Below are 5,142 nucleotides of genomic sequence, written 5' to 3'. Positions count from 1 at the left end.
TCAGAAAGAACCTTTGACCCTCCCCTTTCCTGCCTAAGAGATGAAGAGAAAAAGGCCTGCTCCAAAAGGGGAATCTTAACACATTCACCTTAGCTTTAGATAAGAGCATCCAAGCAAGGGCTAATTAGCTAGCTTCCTTCACTGTGTCTCATATTTTCTGGGCTGTGTAGCAGGAATTTGTTTGCCATATATTTTCAGCTATCTGTGAGTTTCCTTTTTTCTATTTCAGAATCTCAGATCCTTGTCCTTTTTCTCCTTTGTCCATAATGGTATATAAGCCTGAACTGCCCAATGTATTTGTGGTCTCATTCTAATGGCACCCTTGAATATGCTTTCCTGTACTAAATTATGGACATTTTCTCCTGTTAATGTGACTGTTAATTTGATTACTAGCCTAGCTAGAACACTTAGAAGATGGGAGGAAAATTATTTTATTAGCTCCCACATTCTCAAGATAGAAATGAGTACCCATCAACTACCTAGTCATATTTGCTTTAAGCTTGTGAAGAGAATCAAAATTTTACTATCCTGAAGCTGTTCTTTGGGATGTCGATTTTAGCTTTTTATTAAAGAACAAGGCTCAGAAAGAACCTCCCCGCTTTCCTGCCCAAGAGATTCAGACAGCGTAATCTGCTTTAGGAAGGAAATCTTAGAATATTCCCTTAGCCTAATTTGAATTAAGGATGGTAAATAAGGGGATATCACACAGGCTCCTGTTAGCTAGACACCTCCTGTGTCCCCTTGTTTCTGAGTTGCCCAGAAAGAATTTGCTTGCCATGTATGGTCCACTCTTTCTCAAGTATCTGTAAATTACCTGTTCTCACTTCTAAAATTAAATATTCCACCCCCTCCTCCCTTTCCTCCTTTGTCCAAAATGTCTTTTATACTCAATGTTGCCTCACTGTCTTTGGATTTTTCACATATATGTGGATCCTCCATGCTTATGTATTAAAAATTTGATTTTCTTCAGTTAATCTGTCTGTTAATTTGATTATTAGCCCCGCTAGAAAAACTTAGAAGGTGAGAGGAAAAGTATTAACTTTTTTAGTTCCCCACATTGTAGAGTATATCTGAAGCAAAATTCCAAGCAACAGTTCTATGGTTTTCTTTGAATGGGTTACTGAACAAAATGAGTGGGTTCAATGCCTCTCACACGTAGAGAAGCCGAAGTCTGAGGCAATAGGTGTTTTGGGCAGAGAAAAGGGGTTAATTTGTCAGGTAACCAGATGAGACCAGAGATAAAGCTCTTATCAATCTCCCCAAATAAAGATTTGAAGAAAATTTAAAGAATAAGGGTAAAGAGAGACTATATATATTTATAATTCTAATTCAAGGAATCTGATTGGACAATTTTGAAAAAAATCATCTAAGGTAGGGAAGATGAAAAGAGAAAAAGGAAACAAAAAATTCCAGTCTGTCAGAGTTTGACTGGTCAATCCTGTGTGTGTGTCCATATTTGGTCTGAGCAACCTCTTCCTTGACAGACCTCTGGCTTTTTAAAGGGATCTTGGTGGCAACAGTAGCATCTCTGTCACTTGGAGTTCTGTGAATCTACTGTGCTCTTGAGGTCACCTTAGGGTCACCTACTGCTAACTGCACCCATTCAAGCCTCTGGGACCAGTTTGACCTGCCTTGGTCTCCAGAGTGTTGTGAGGAGGACTACTGTTATCTCTTGAAAGACTAACCAAACAAACAAACAAAACTTAAAAAAAAAAAATACCATTAAAAAAAAAAAATACCAAGTGTTAGGGCTTGGTTTCAAATGAACAGATACAATTTTCATGTTAACATGTCATTAGAGAAAGAAGATACTCTGTTGGGGCTAGTCTGGATCATGTGTTATATCTGCGTAACTGGGGAAAATATTTGGATAACAATATATAGGTTAAGTTCTTGGAAAGAAGAAAGACAGAATGTATTTAAAACATGAACAATAAAACCAAGGGTCCTTTTGACTTTGATTAAATTTAGTTTTAAATCCTAGCTCTAGAAGTCATCTCTCTCTCTCCCCACTACCACACCATTTCCCCACTTCTCTCTCTCTCTCTCTCTCTCTGTCCTTCTGAGACATAGCCTTTTCCCTGGATAATCAGAAACCCCTGAGGAAGCAGAAGACTGTAGCCCAGACCTGACTAATAGTCACACTGTCCAGACCTCTGGCAGGCTAATGATAACATCTTGACCTATGTTATATTTCAGTTCCTGAGCCCTAAAATGGAATGACCCCTTGATTACTTACTTTCCCATGAGACTGAACAGAGGGACCCTGGAAAAAGACCTCAGAACTGTCCTCAAGACCTAAAGAAATGATTTATACTTCATACTTCATAACTCATACCTCACCTCTGACAAATCAGCTTCCAACACAACCCTGAACTTCAACCCATGATGTCTTGTGATTTTGTCCTATATAATCTGTAACCTACAAACCACAGGGGAGCCAGGTCTTAGGAGCACTAGCTCACCTGTGTCTCCAGGCTTGGTGTCATTTCCTTAATCCATTTTCTCTTTAGAAAAAAAAAAAAAAGAAGTGCAGCTTGCTGCCAGTGTTAATTTAATTTTACATATACATATTCTTTGGGGCTAAAGCAAATTTGACTGGTTTTTAATGTGAAAATAAAATATAAAAATTGTTCTTGGAATTATTTCTAAACAGAACTGTCTCTAATCCTAATGTAACAAAAATGTATATGATGATCAGTATTTACTAATATTTTTGTATGGTAAATTTCAAAGCACAGAACAACACAAAGTGGAACATCACATTCCATACAAAGATACTGCGTTTCTCTCCGGATCTTCCTGCCATCCTTGTTGTTGTGCAGCAGCAAACTTTGCAGCGACCGGTTGGATTCTGTTTCCATGATGTTGGTTGTATGCTCTTGGGTAAAAGACTTTCAGACAGGCGAAGAGGCATGACATCATCAGAGCACGAAAGACCTCGAAGACGTTGCTGCCCTGGTTTGTGATGCATGTTTTGGTTTCAGTCAATGTCAATCTGAAGTTTAAATGGCTAATAGTATGCTCAGAATTATCCTTCTTGAACTAGATGCAGGTGTTCTGCACTATAATGTTTAGAAGATAGCGAAGAATTTTTTATACCAAAACTTGTGCCTTTGGCACTCAGTTGGATAAGAAGTGAGAACATCTGATCAGCGGAGTCCACTGCTCCCATATTCTTGTTATAATATACAATGACACATGGCTTCTTAGTTTTCTTTCCATTTCTGTCGTCTACTTTAATCACAGTATCATTGTGGAATACTGACAACATTGTCATATCCTTATCACACCATTTCAGTGTCATAAGTTCACAACAGAATCTGGCTACAGTTGTCCCCTTTGCAATCTTTTTTGTTTTTTTCCAGATCATTTGACATCTGTTTTCAGTTCAAATGAGCTGTCTTAATTGTATCAGTCCTGATATAATTCTATAGTTTTGATGTAATTCTCTGAAAAGTCTGGGAGATGTATACCGAACTTTGGGGGTAAGGTTAGGACTATAATCTGCAAGTTATCTCGGGGTAAATAATGCAGCCTGCCAGTACTGCCAGCAAGTATTCTTGCGGAAAACAGGAAATGGGTTAAAAAAAACCACAGTACTTTGCTGCAACCTCTCGTTCCTGTTTCCTTTGGTTTTGATGCATGCAGGAAAATGAACCCTTTGATATCGGTAACAAAAACAGTATCTAAAAATAATTACATTTTAAAAGTTGTTTCATTTATTTTTTCAATTTAGAAATTGTTGTTAGTTTTATTTGTAAATATCAGCATTCATACATTCAAGCTATTTAGTTTGAGTCTTTACAGTTTGCATAATGCTAAGGAGATTTTCTTTTCTAGATATTCACTTTTTATGAGAAAAATAATATTAGAAAAACACCATTAATTAACCTACACGTATTTTAAATATGGGCTGTTATATTTTTTTCTACGGCAGTAATCTGAAAATCATCTTAGTCAGTAGTATATTTTCACTGGTTTTTGTCATTTTCTATAATTTATTGTATGTCTACTACTATCTTTCTAAAATTACTCTTAAACTACAGAATACTTTTTAATATTTTTCTACCAACCTACAATTCTACCTAATATTAAAAGGGATCAAAGTTTTGCCACCATGAAGCTATCTTTTGGGGATATTGATTTTATTAAGAAAAAAGACTCTGAAAGAACTTTTGACCCTCCCCCTTCCTGCCCAAGAGATTCAGACAGAAAAATCTGCTTCAGAAAGGAGATCTTAGGAAGTGGCTTGAGCCTAATTTGAATTAAGCATGGTAAACGGGAGGGCTTCAGGCACGGGCCTGTTAGCTAGATGCCCCTTGTATGTCATCTCATTGTTCATAAAATGCACCTTTACATATTCTGGATATAATGTGCTTCCTGTACTCAATTCTCCACATTACACTGTACACTAAAAATGAAAATTCTTTTATGCCTTTACTTTTAGGTAGATAAAATCTCTGAGAAAGAAAAACAAAATACCCAGAAATACCAACTAGTGGTTATTAGATGTGGTTTCAATGAACCTCTTGGTAATGTTTAGAGAGGTAAATCACCTGAAATGTTTAACAAATTCATTTTTAATATAATGTGATAGAATTGTAACTATCTCATTTTCCAACACAAAAATTTCAAAATTGGCCCATACACTTCATAGACAGAGGGACTTTATCAGCAATTCATTCAATATTTTTCACTCTCTTTTTTTCATTGTCTTTACATTTTGAAAATGAAATAATCGTTTGAAAATTAATTCACTGGAAAAATAAACTTCTAGTACTAGTTAATCATTTGGAATACTTTTGTCTTGATAAATTCAAAGAAGTTAGAAAGAATTGCATGTCTCTGAATGTAGGAGCAGTGTAATTTTTAAAGTAGTAGAACTGATTCCCAGAATAGATGAGGACAGTTGTGTACTGAGGTAGGTAAAGACAGATGTGGAGGTATGCAAAGAAATGCATATGTCCATGAGGAGGAATTTTTTTTTTTTTTTTTTTAGAAATAATAAGGTCATATTTGCTACTCAGGATACACAGAAGGTTGATTAATCAATCTAAATAAAAATAAAATTTATACAATATAATTAATCTGATCAGCAGAAATCTGGTGAGGTCTCATTAACAGTTAGTAAGATGATGT

This window comes from Pteropus vampyrus, unplaced genomic scaffold (genome assembly GCF_000151845.1).
Source record: "Pteropus vampyrus isolate Shadow unplaced genomic scaffold, Pvam_2.0 Scaffold21, whole genome shotgun sequence".
NCBI lineage: Eukaryota > Metazoa > Chordata > Mammalia > Chiroptera > Pteropodidae > Pteropus > Pteropus vampyrus.
This window is presented reverse-complemented; position numbering follows the sequence as displayed.